The following is a 14,077-nucleotide window of genomic DNA, read 5'->3' as shown; positions in this document are numbered from 1 at the left end:
AGGTCTTTGGTCACGAATGCACTTAATAAATTAAAGTTAGGAATCACGGATTTGTGTATGTCCTTTATTATTAATGAAAATTTAACCAACAAACAAACAAATCACAAAGTTGTTATACTGGTAGCGCGTAGATCTCAGCCGAACAGCCGGCCAGCCAGCCATAACGAATACTTATAATACCGTATTTTTTCAAAAATGCGCTAAAAATGGATCAGGAACAAGGGAATAATGGAACAGAATTCAAGCCGGTGCGAAACACTGCCGAGAAGAAGTGGGAGCTAATGTCCGAACTTGAAGTGGATATTCAAGCAAATGAGGTAAGCTTCTCACATGCAAATTGGATCCAGTAACGATGTGGACTTTATCTAATGCGGAAAACATGCATTATTTAAAAGGACGGAGAAGCGGATCTCGGACACAATTATTTGAGATCATGGGAAATTCCTCAAAGGAGGTATAATAACAGATTAATGGTAAATAAGATATTAGATAGAATCCTGGAATTTCCGAAAATGGAGAAAGAAGATGGATAGTAATTGAAACGGCTCATCACAAAAAAGGCGGCACAACAACTGAATCTCCCAAGCCAAAAAGCGAATGCGATGGTTGCGTGAATAGGTGGATGTGATCGTACAAACGCAAAAACCAAGATAATGGTCCATTTACACCCAAGACAACCAAGTGAATGCAAATTAAGAACAGAGCTAATCGTTCTTCACAAAGACACCCGAAAATCTACCACTGGCGTCGTTTGAGATGAACAAAGATCAATGGAAGCACGTGTTGTTAGTTAATTTTACGCCTGAACAAATTGAAATTGAAATAATTTTGTGGGGTGGGTGCTGAACTCTAAAATTATAACATTGTGTTAATGAGGGGATAATTTAGCGTTCAATTTCAAATTTACCTTGGCTTCATATACTCTATTTTGTATTATTTATGTAATAATTGTAGGGTTTGACAGTGGCGTCCCGGTAAACCGATATTTTTATATACTTTGATTGATATACCTACCGCAAATGAATGTAATGTAGTGGAGAAAAGCCTGATTCTATGCATCGACTGCTTACATATAAACAGTAATCCAAGATTCCTGATTTCTTATAAAGAAGGTTTCTGAAGTAATTGAGATGAGTTCAGTTATCTTGTAAACTGATCCGCACCTACCCTCGAATTTCTCCAACATAGTGCAGGGGTTAAGAGCCAAAATAGGTTTCAACCTTGCATTTTGTGATAACTTTATGAAACTTTCAGAGGATGTTCTAGACACCCTAAGGTTCAATTTCAGCTATGCGGGTTTCTTAAGCGCAATGTAGCATTTCAATACCCGCCCATAAAATGGGTCAAAAATGTATGTCCAGGGTTTGTTTTGTATTTTCTTACATCTAGGAAGGTTGAAGGGAATTGTCAAATACCCAGGGAGAATTTATTTAGGGTATTTTACGTGGTTTGCCTATTTTTAAGGCGCTTTTAACAGTGCTGACTAGGGAATGCAATCCCGCAGCAAAATCTCAATCCCGGTATTTGCGGGATTGTTAGATGTTAATCCCGCGGGATTCCGGTATTTGCGGGATCTCACAAAACTTTAAATAAATTGGTAAATAAGCAATTCTGTGCGGTTAACTTCTGTATTAAAATAAATCGCTAATTATCACAATATTTAACAAAAAAGTACCTTCGGCCTAACTTAGAACTCAAAAAACCTTACCTGTAAAGCACAAAAAGTCTTCTAAAGTGCCTCAAAAATCATAGTACATTTTTAACGAAAAAAGTTTAACAATTATTTAAGAAATAATTCGCCGTTATCAGTTTCATTAACAAAGTAAACAGAGTCGTCGACAAATTCCTCAGTCCCGCAAATCCCGCGGGATCCCGCTCCATTTATGTGCGAGATTAATCTCGCAAAAATGCTGCGGGATCCCGGTATTTCGGGATCCCGCAATCCCGGTATTGTATTCCCTAGTTTCTAGTCTATAACTTTTGATTGAGAAGTCTGATCGAAAAAGTACGAATTGTTTTGGATTCTACGCACCAAAATTAATTAGAAAAAGTGTTTTCCCGAGAAATTTTGGTGTAGTCGATTTTTGGTAAAAAAGGAAGGTTATACACTGCCTTTTTTTGGGCCCCCGAAAAAAAAATTGTCTCAGATCGACCCGGAAAAAAAATTTTCTTATAGAATGTGGCCTGTAGAATCCATAATTTCAAACAGTTCCAAGATTGGGCTACTAGTTCAAAAGTTACAGGCCCTTTGAATTTTCTTTCGAAATTGGTTTCTAGTCTATAACTTTTGATTGAGAAGTCTGATCGAAAAAGTACGAATTGTTTTGGATTCTACGCACCAAAATTAATAAGATCGATCAGATCAGATCGACCCGGAAAAAAAATTTTTCTTATAGAATGTGGCCTGTAGAATCCATAATTCCAAACAGTTCTAAGATTGGGCTACTAGTTCAAAAGTTACAGCCCTTTGAATTTTCTTTCGAAATTGGTTACCCCCCGCAATCCCGGTATTGCATTCTCTATAGTGCGGACAGTAAAATCGTGACGGAGACCTCTTTTGGCTGCTCTATTGAATATTATATATTTAACTATGCTCTAAAGTATTTATTGAGACATTACAATGCTGAAAGGAAAGTTAACAATATCTACGGCACTCAAATTATTGAGCCCTATCTTGAGAACACTCGCCTCCGCAGTCGCACAATTCGGTGCAGGTCACATCGGACTTGACAAAGCTGCATCTTTGTGTGCAACCTTTCTTACATCCACATTTTACTAAGATTACAAAAGCTTATGGAATTGGAGGTTTTAAAATCCAGACAGGCTCCCATTCTTGATCTTCACTCGAGTTTCTCCAACCCCAATCACATGGATCCGGAAGTTGCTGTTGCGCCAGGAGGCAATGTCCCCATACATGTCCTGCGAATGTATGTAGATTAAGTTTGTTTGTTGAATATGTATTCAATTGTAAATTCATCTATTCGCCTACTTACCGCCTCTCTTAAGAAAGGTTGCACACAAAGATGCAGCTGTGCCAAGTCCGACATGCCCTGCACCGAATTGTGCGACTGCGGAGGCGAGTGTTCTCAAGATAGGATTCAATAATTTTAGTGCCGTAGTTATCGTTAACTTTCCTTTCAGCATTGTAAAGTCTCAATAAATACTTTAGAGCATAGTTAACTATATAATACCTATTCAATAAAAAACACTATAAGAAGCCTAAACGCTTATGGAAGAAAGCGCGAACAAATCTCACAAATCCCTTGCACCCGCATTGTTTGACCGCCGAACTCTCTTTGCGGTAAATAGGAGGAAAGCAAGATTCTCATTTCTTCTCAGTTCAAGAATCGGACTCGATTACAGTTTCCCATTATATTCCAGTTCAAACTCCTGTCGCGCTTTATTTCCACGGGTTAGCTTCTTATAGTTTTTTATCAAGATAATACCTATTCAATAGAGCAGCCAAAAAAGGTCTCCGTCACGATTTTACTGTCCGCACTGTTAAAAGCGCCTTAAAAATAGGTAAACCACGTTATATACCCTACATAAATTCTCCCTGGGTATTTGACAATTCCCTTCAACCTTCCTAGATGTAAGAAAGTACAAAACAAACCCTGGATATACATTTTGGACTCATTTCATGGGCGGGTATTGAAATGCTACCTTGCACTTAAGAAACCCGCTATAGCAAGTGCCGTCAAGGGTTGCGGGGGTGGCGGCATAGCTGAAATTGAACCTTAGGGTGTCTAGAACATCCTCTGAAAGTTTCATAAAGTTATCACAAAATGCAAGGTTGAAACCTATAACCCCCGCACTAACAACTGTTCATAACATTCTTTTCATTGATCTATTGTCAATTCAATTTTAGAATTCTAGAAAGGATTCAGCTGCAGTTGGTATAGCGCAACTAATAGTACCAATCACTTGCGTGAATGCAATAAGTATATCACATTAATCCAGGCAATCGCGTACACTAACGGAGATGTTGAACCATCTGCACATTTTTCCAGTTCCGGAATTGCACCTGACCTAACAGAGCCTCATACAAGTTAATTTATTATTGTATACAGTTCTTATTTATTTCACCTTCTGTTACGGAAGGACGATAATAATAAGATTGGTTTGAAGCTTTGTACTCAATTTATGCTGCAATTAGGTACACAAGTTATTATCGACAAGAGAAAATTCAATATTGAACGCGGTTTACAATTACTATTTTCACACCACGCTTTGTTTTATATTTCTACTTGGTACGTTTTCCTCTTTCGTAGCGTTACAAGCACAATTTAAATGATCGTGTGAATGGGGTCATGCGAGGTAGGTGGGCAGTAGGTCCACCTACTTTAGGTCACCAGTAAATCCTACCTGTTTGTTGCATTGATCGATCCAATGCAATGGCTTTCATGCACTTATTGAAGCACATCTGTAACCCGTGATACAATTCCGGAAAAATATTCATCACAAAAAAGAAATGAGTCCTCAAACTGCAGCGTTTTCAGAAGTTTACTCTACACCTACCAGAAAACACGAAAGTTCTACCTAAATTATTGAAAATGCGTCATTGCAAAATTGTTGTAATTTTTGGCTCATTTGTAATATGAAGTAGGTGCATTTTATTCATTTTATTAATAGTATGGAATATGGGAATAATAATTAACAGCGGATTGTGAATGATCTACGCTACCTGTACTTATACAAGGTTTTCGTTTCAAAACGAACCACCGAGAACAATGATTTTCGCCGAAAATTGAGTGCAATCTTCTCGAAACAAGCGTGGATTTTCGTTCTTCCAATGCCTATAATTGTGTTTGTTCAGAAATGCATCAAGAAGAAAGCACATTGGCGGCTAAAGCAGGTGTTTTTGGAAAAACTAGGAACTTCATTCATTTTTTGAGACTTTAATCAATTCACAAAAGAAGAAATTACGCGTAATTCATAACCAGACCATCTACAATTTTCAATTTTGTGACCTATAAAATGATGTGTCACTCTTTCGGCGGGGGATGCATATTATAATTTTAAAGTGGGAGTGGGCTGGTGATGCGGGGTGAATGCTAATACTTACAGTAAACCTTCCCTGAAATTTCCCGTTATCTAACTTGACGTGTTTTTTGAAAGTCCCATTAAATCTTGCTTATTGTGTAACCACTTTCGAAAGTATTCAGAACGGAAAATCGGGACAGTAAAAATACCAAATTTGAGAAAATTTTTCCCCACCCGCTCTGACCACTCTTTCCTAAGGAAACTTTTTCCGGAAAATTCGCTCACGAAAGATCGTTTTGTAAATATGCACTCCTCGGAGAGTCGCTGTCAAAGAAAATTACTTCCAACCGAAATATTTACCAGCCGTTTCAAGGAAAATTATACTCAAGTATTTTTCTTCTCTTTTTTTAACAAACCTCATTCATTTTATGAGACCTTAATAAAAAGTAAATGAAAAGTGAATGAGAAATAAAAACTCGCTCGAGGCGGCGAATTTTCCATGAAAATTTTCACGAGTGATGCGAATTGATATGCATTTTTTATTATACCTGAATCACAATCTCCGTTTTAAACACTCAAATGCGTGCGAAAAAGGGCCTTTAAAACACACGTGCTTTAAAGTTGCTAAGTTGCTAAGTAACGATACTTCAAGTATGACTTTTGAAACTGTCATCTGGATGAAATAAAAAAATCCTCTTAGGTCGCTTTCTGTAAATGCAGAACATTTCTTTGGCTTTTGTACCTATCCTTTGGTTGAAGCTTTCACAAACACGCGTAATTTAGGGTATGCGTATGCTCCAAATCTGCTGCTCTTTTTAATCGCAGCATTGCTTTAAAGTTTTGAATGAATGCACCACAATATAGAAGATTTAAATACCTTTGACATTTCGTTCATATATGCCAGCATTATGGATGCATTTAAGACTGTATTCGTAAGTAACTTCCTATTCATCCATGGAAACCACTTTTCATATTCTTTATAATAGGCTTTGCTGGAGTTGGATTTTACACCTACCAACGTTTGTTTAGATTTTACAACAATCGATTTAATGGACGGTGTATTATCTTTTTCAACGGAAATCGTTTAATTCACAAAGACGATGATTTTTATAAGCAAACGTCAAGTGACATTTCCATGGCAATCGTGAAATTTCGAACACCCAGCCCACTTAATTAAACATGTATTCGAGTATAACGTCAATATGACTGCATTGTATTTCCTATTTTTAAATTATACTGCAGGTATAATAAAAAATACTATAAGATACACGTGTATAATTTGTCTTTAAAGCACTTGCAACGTTAAAGGCACTCCGCTTTGCGTCGTGCCCTTAAACTCGTTGCGCGTGCTTTAAAGACTTGATTATACACTTGTATCTTAATATACTATTAATGAATGCGAATGAGGCAAATTTTAAGAAAATTGAACACTGCATTTCCCAGGATACTCCCTAGGCCCTAGGATAATCAACGCCGTCACCTCTAAATGCAGAACCTAGACGTCAAATTTCTACCTTATTTATTCTAAAGGGTCCTGCAACAGTCTTTCTTAGCTCATACCTCGTAAAAAATAGTTTAAAAAACTTTTCACCCAAATGTCAACTGTGGATGTTTGCGCATTTATACAGGCTGCCCATTATGTATGGAATATAGTATATATCTCATTAAATCGAATGTATAGAACATTTTTCTATATGAAACGGGTGCACATGGGTTTATTTGAAAACCTTTAAGAACTCTGGTGCAGACTATTTGCCTTAGAATTTACAAAATCAATAATCCTATAAGGTTTACCACAAAACCCCATTACTGAAAATTTTAGTTAGAAGTTTTTCCATACAGTAGAAAAAAATTAAGGGGGTTTCTGATGGTCCAAAGTGCACGGGAAAAAATTGGAAATATCTGGCCTATCAAAAGTTTTAAAATTTCCCGCAATAGAGTTTTGTGTTCAATCAGTAGGCCGCACTCATGCGATTGGCTAAAGCGTATTTTTTGTTTATAACCTTTACAACGTATACCACAAATACCTACTTCATACGGTCTCACTTCTGCTAAAAGCGCATTCAAATTGGTTTTTCCATGCGCGAACCCAATTTTTACCTGCGTGTAGAAATTCCATTCTATAAATATTATGTATCGGCAATTAAAATTCGTTTAAAATATTTTTCCCTTAGCCCGTTCCTTAAAAGTTTTTAAACTTGAAATAGAAATTTGATATTGGGTTTACAGTCATAATCGACCATTCCAACTTGAAATTAAATAATTTCAAGATGACGGTGCTTCTGTAAATGCCGGAAGTCGGTGCCATCTTGCTTCTTTTTAAATAGAAAGATACCGTATTCTATTTTTTTCGAAATGCTCCATTTTAGTCTGAATTTAACGCATTTAAGATTTGTCATAGTTCTTGACGTGCCAATTTTTCCTTAAAGGAGATTCAAAAATTCATATCTTTTAAATCTTTCAAAATAAGAGAAATGAGTACTCTTTTTTATAATCGAATGATCGCTGAGAGTCTAGAACCAGTTTCCAAGGCGATTTTTTATAATAAGCAATAAAAAATGTCAAAAACTTCAGTTTTTCAAATTACAACTACAATTTTTGATGCCAAAAGTCAATGTAGATTTGAATTTTAGAATAAAAGAAAAGAATATTTCTTTCAAAATGTGGCAATAACTCAAAAACTATCGGATATAGGTATACAATGTTAATAAAAGTGGAACCAAAATTCAAAACTACATTCATTTCTGACATCAGAAATTATAGTTCCAATTTGAAAAACTGAAGTTATTTTTTTATTTAAAAATCGTGGAAACTTTTATAAGACTTCAGCGGTCACTCTAAAAATTCATAGACTTAAAAGATTCGATTATAAAAAAGATATGAATTTTTGAATGGACCCTTGCATCTCCCTCCAAATTTTTATAGAAACATTGACATATGTCAAAAACTATGACAGATAGGTACGCAATTAGTAAATGCGTAAAATTCAGAATAAACTGGCGCATTAAAAAAATGGAAAATAGTATGTTTTTATTTAAAAAAATCGAAATGGCACCAACTTCCAGTATTTACGGAGGCGACAACAGACGAAAACAATTCATGTAGATACTAATATCGAAAATATTAGAAATCGTTTATTGATATAACATTTCATTTCTGATTCGAGTTCCGAATTTTTCTTTTTTAACTGACGCATTGTGATGAGAAAACATTTTTGGATTTGGAACATAAAAGAAATTTCTGAGTTCAGGCCAAAGAGTAACTAGTTCGGCCACTCTTCGAAAACACAAAAGAATAAAAAATGAACCAAAACGTAAAAAATTTCGAAAATTTGTTTATAAACGGCCAATCTTCTAACGAATGTAGGGGGGTAATTATGGATTGACAGGGGGGGAAGGCGTGTTTTTGACCACAATCATTTTAAATAATTAAATCGCTGAAGAATAGACATAATTTGTCAGGATGATTAATTGTAATAAAATAACTAGTTACAAAACAATGATAAAGTAAGTACTTACAACAAGGAATCAAAATCAAACTAAACTTGACCTGAAAGTTGGCAGCGGATGATCGTACCTGCAATTAGAAAATAGTTCTCTGAGCAACCAGTCAACCCAACATGGATGACTACAAATAATACTGACTGTCAATTACTATACTCTCTATGGAAAACTTCCATAATATAATCTCAATAATCATAGGAGAGTTCTAATCTTTCGTCATTAGATTGGACTTCCCTATTTTCGATATTCTATGAGAGTTCTATTTAATTCTCGTTATATTATAGTTACTCATTCTCGTTATTAAATTAGAGTTATCCATTCCCTTTTGGCTGTGCAGTGGTGTTGGGGGATTAAACGCAATCGTCAAAGTCCAGGTCAGACCATCACCCTGCTCAACGTGTGTGGTAGGTCCTGGGTTCAAAGACGCAACCCTCCACCAACCAAAAGTGCCACAACAACTAGCATAGAGTGTGCAATGGTATTAGGGGATTAAACTCGACCGTGCATGACGCAACCTAGAACCCATCATCACTACGTTTTAAGTGTTAACAAGTCCTAGGGGATTCAACGCAATCGCCATTCACGATATCCTAATACCTACCCTAAGTACTAGCCTGGAACCGTGCACAGTTCCATCAACAAAACACTGTCGAGGGGATTCAACGCGCCTCACAGTAATCAACAACAAGCAGCGTGGAATAGATTACGCCAACCAATAATTCTACCTGGTTTATGCATAAACTGTGGTACCATATTTGTATATCAATTTCATAATGAACGCTAATTAAACATGCTTTGTAAAACTGAATTGCTCTGTGAGATTCACTCACCTATTCTCCAAAAGAACACAGACACTTAATCACGCACTGTTCACTCACTACTAATACAATTCCAATAAATACGCAGCTACTGCCCATTTGTATAAAAACCAACTGCCTGTTCCTTCATCCCTTCCTTTAATTAAAACAAAGTAGCGAACGTGACTGATTTATAGTTCCATTCGTAGAACGAAACATATTTTCAAATGTTTACAAATAACCCAAAAATAATATCATATTACCAATAGTCGCCTTTCGGGTAGTAAATTGCGTGAACGGTGTTACGGATGAATGACGTTATGCCGTCTGGGGTTTAGGGATTAAGCAAAAAATCGACGGTCACACTCGATAAAAATTATTTTAAAAAAAACTTACGTCTTACACGAGAGGCTGTGGATTTTCCAAATGTGAAGTGTCGATTTCTGTGCTAGAAAGATGTAAATTATTTATGCAAATACAAAGTCAAGATGCCTTATAAAACAGAAATTAATACCCCATCATTTCACAAAGGTATGGCCCATAAACACTGTCTAAAATGATAGAGTTATGAATCCAACAAAAATAAATTATTAATCACATTGACTTTTAAAATAAGAATTAAGTAAAATCTGCATAGCATTTAACGGAATCGTGTTCCACATCTTTAAAATCTATGTGCAAGATTTAGTTTGGCAGTTGAAGACTAATTATGTTCATTTTTTTTTCAAATAAGGACCAGTCATATACTGAAGACTATTTCTTCATCATTAATTCCCGTACAAAACCACAAGAGGTAGTGATTTTAATGTATACTTCGATCAAGAGTTATATACACTCCAGTAATTCTTCCAGTAATTCTTTTAAACTACTTTTTTACATGCGCAAATCCATAACAAGAAGTACGCCTTGCGTAATGTTTTCCCCTTGCCTTACGGTTGCCGTTTGTGCAGTTATCATTTAATTAGAGCAAAATTTGAATCACGATAATTTCGCGATGTAGCACATTTTTAAATTAAAAAAGTCGTGATTTAAATTTTAATTTGAACTGTAGGTATAAGGAGGCTGGCTTGCAAGTTTGATTACGAAATTTCGGACGGGATGATCGCCTTTCACTTACAAATTTCATTTACCGTCAAATGGCTATCATAAACCGTAAAATTAACTGGAACACATTTGCTTTGCGGCATTTTTCCGCAACTTCTACGTACGATTATCTTCTGTTTAAAGGTAATAGAAAAAAATTGCCCGATATGGCAAAATCAAATGGGAATTTCTGCAACTGCCTTTACCGTTCAAAACGCTTCGTACAAAGCGGTTAAGTGTAATTTGTATTCCGTAATTGCAACAGAAACGGCAATTGGCAGTTAATGTTAACGTTAAGACGACCACCAAGACCCAGCGCAATTCGACCTGATTGACCCGACCTGCTGCCCGAGTAAGCGTAGACAAGCCGCCGCTGGGTACCAGAGGTGCAGTCACGCAAGTATCTCTTCTCACGTGCATCGAAAGCGTCTCCTTAAGCAACTAAAGCGACCTACCTGGCCAATTTAAATAAACTGGTGTAAATAATCCAGCTCTTGGGTGAGCTAAATACACGTAATCTTCTATCACCACAATAAACGAATGTTTTGACACACCACACACTATCTCGTATGCCGTGAAGATCAAGAATGATATCCACCTGCTACCACTATAACGAAGAAATCATAAAGTGTGTTTTAGAAACCCCACCAGTAAGTTAGTGTGATACGACCGCCTTCTGACCCAGACACCGGGGGATGTACAGTTATACAATCTCGCAATCACCCTGATATGACCAACGACGAGCCATTTTACCGCGAGGAAGAAGTAGGTAAATAATGCGAAATCTCCACACCTGTGAAGCCTTTTTCGCGCTTTCCTCGAGCATCGGTAACCACCATTGTCTCATTTGCTGGCGGCCAATTTGAACGTCCAGTGGAGGTCAGTGGAGTACGATCTTCCCCTACTATGTTTCCTCTTCCTCATTTTAAAAGTACGCTACGACCAAAAATGTTCTTATTTGAATTTAAAAGAATGCTGCTCATCTACTTTTCGTAACACAGTAAAGACGTATCGATTGTTTGACAATCAAATCGAATTTAATTAAGTGTAACCTACCGCATCCAAGTGTGACCCACATCCGCTTCTAATTATACAATATTTTTTTCTTTTGTTTCCGACAATTATTTATAGCGTGGACAAGACTAAACGTTAGATATGCAAATCGTACCTATGAACTTTTACTAGGTATTCCATAATTACTATTTTCTACTGCAATTAACATTTAATGATAAGTTTCCATTCATAACTTCGTCTGGTTGCTAATGAATATATGTTGAATGACTCATGCCTTTTAATATCGTCTTTACTTTTCATCGCAGTCAATCAATATTAAAGTCGAGATGATCCATTTTGTTTGTCTATTGGAATTGCGAACATTACGAGCTGTGTAAATAATCATTTCCCAGAAAGGGTTTCCCCAAAATTTTCACACTACGAGTCTACGACTCAGATATTATACCCTCCATCGTAACACTGAAAGAAGTACAAAATTCATTATTTACCGAAATAGTAGTCTATAAATATGGGACAGGGGAAGATCCCTTTCAGGGCGAGGCATGTTTCTCGTGAAACTTAGCAGAAAATAGCCTGCGTGGGGATGATGGAGCACATTTTTCTGGTTAGCCCGAAATAGTAGTCTATAAATATGGGACAGGGGAAGATCCCTTTCAGGGCGAGGCATGTTTCTCGTGAAACTTAGCAGAAAATAGCCTGCGTGGGGATGATGGAGCACATTTTTCTGGTTATGCCGTTATGGACACTTTCACTGAAAGAACACCATACAGGGTGGTGACTTGCGTAACGCATCATAGGGATTTCAATGTAAAATTCATAACATGCGATTATTGGCTCCCCAAATTATTTTAGAGCAAAAATGTATTAAGGTTTTTTGTAGAAAAAAAATTTTTACGTCAATCAACCGTATTACTTTTCAATTTTTTGCATAATAAAAACGGAAAATTGGAAAAATAAAACCCGCATCTTTGCAATAATCTGTGATGCCATGGAATTTTATAATACAAAAACTACGCCAATATCCGTCATGCCATGGAACGTCAGCTATAAAACAAATCGAATTCCATCAAAAAGTATTATATTTAGAACAGCGAATTCAACATAAAGAAAGACTAAATTACTGAAAAGGGTTTCCTAATATAACAATTTACAATAAATGTTCGAATAAGTCACCATTAACTACAAGACAGTAACCAAGTCGATCATAAAATCCATTTCGAACTGCTGCTAATATTGATAACTGGATATCTTTTTGTTTTAGAAAATTCCATGGCTTCACAGATGATTGAAAAAGATGCGGGTTTTATTTTTCCAATTTTCCGTCTTTATTATGCAAAAAAATGAAAAGTAATACGGTTGATTGACGTAAAAAATTTTTTTCTACAAAAAACCTTAATACATTTTTGATCTAAAATAATTTGGGGAGCCAATAATCGCATGTTATGAATTTTACATTGAAATCCCTATGATGCGTTACGTAAGTCACCACCCTGTATACACAATCTTTAAGAGGACCAGGAGTTTTCCGATAGCTGGGAAATTTGTTCACCACAATCGTTTTGTGAACTGATTGCAGTCAGCCTTACATGGAGCACTCCTCTCAAATGAGGTACCCACAGGGCCGGATTGATTGGGGGGGGGGGGGGGGTATGGGGGGTTCCACACCCCCCCGAACGAGTGACCATAGTCGCGACAAAACTTCAGTTAGTCGGCACTCGGCAAATCGCTATTCAAATTAAATTAATATTGGAAAAAAATTGCGTAAAATACGTCGGTACGCCGGAAAACCGTTTTGTAGCCGCCGCTTCCACGCAAAATAATGAATAATTGGTTATTACGCTCTCACTTGCTGTAAGTCTCATTGAGATTACGAGTATGTAGATCTATTACCTTTCATGGTTAAAGGTCGCTTAAAAATGGCCCGCAAATTTTTCTAGCCGTTATGTTTGCATGGGTTTAAAAGTTGCGATAAGGATAGATGGTAGATAAGTATACAGGGTGGTCATTTTTAGCGCCTGACGATGGGATCTCTTATGTTGAAAACTAATGGTCAAATTGGGGTAAAGTTAAATTTACAATGCGAATCAATAATTGAAACCACTTCTTTTAGTTTGTTTCAATAATTAAAAAGAACTGAATTCTGCGTTTTAATAATTCTGTATTAAAAAAAAACGAGTATACCTACTTGAGAAATGCGCGGTTTAGACTATGACATTATTTTTTTAATTTGTTTTGAACGTAGGGGTTACATTGAATTTTTAGATTTTTTTTAATAAAGAATTTACTATGGATTTCTATATTACATTTTAAATATAACACTTAATTAGTCAATTGTCACGAGAGTGTCTTTTAGACAAAAATCGGTTTTGCATAGATTACTACTTTTAACTTAGTAAACATATATATAATAAAATCTTGCCAAAAGAACACTTTCCTACATTTAAAACGACATTTATTTTGATTATAAATGTAAACTACCAAAGCAAATTAGCAAATGAGTTTGACTGCGATTTCTAAAGCACAGTCGTGAAAATTGAATAATAAGGTACTTATTTTGGTAAAATCAAAGTAGTAAATTAAAAGCTATGGCACGTCAGAGAAAAATATCTCTGATGAAAGATCATAAGATGAAATTTGGCGACACTAAAGCAAAAAAAAGTTCTATGCCATTCTGGCCATATTTATTCCTCTGTAAAA

At 36.1% G+C, this 14,077-nt stretch overlaps 1 protein-coding gene across 2 annotated transcripts in view; it reads right to left on the bottom strand.

The window, feature by feature from the left end:
* The window catches only part of LOC116167388, a 23,356-nt gene extending 12,397 nt beyond the window's left edge, over window positions 1–10,959 (bottom strand). The window contains exon 1 of one of the 2 annotated variants that reach the window (XM_031482741.1): window positions 10,822–10,959. The gene's annotated coding sequence lies outside the window, so the exon portion shown is untranslated. Of the gene's footprint in view, window positions 1–9,679; window positions 9,734–10,821 lie in introns of those variants that run through there. The other variant, XM_031482742.1, reaches the window with a different exon arrangement.
* Between the last annotated feature and the right edge of the window lie 3,118 nt (window positions 10,960–14,077).

This window comes from Photinus pyralis, unplaced genomic scaffold (genome assembly GCF_008802855.1).
Source record: "Photinus pyralis isolate 1611_PpyrPB1 unplaced genomic scaffold, Ppyr1.3 Ppyr1.4_LG3b, whole genome shotgun sequence".
NCBI lineage: Eukaryota > Metazoa > Arthropoda > Insecta > Coleoptera > Lampyridae > Photinus > Photinus pyralis.
Note: the sequence above shows the minus strand (reverse complement) of the source record. Positions and strands in the feature narration are given on the sequence as shown.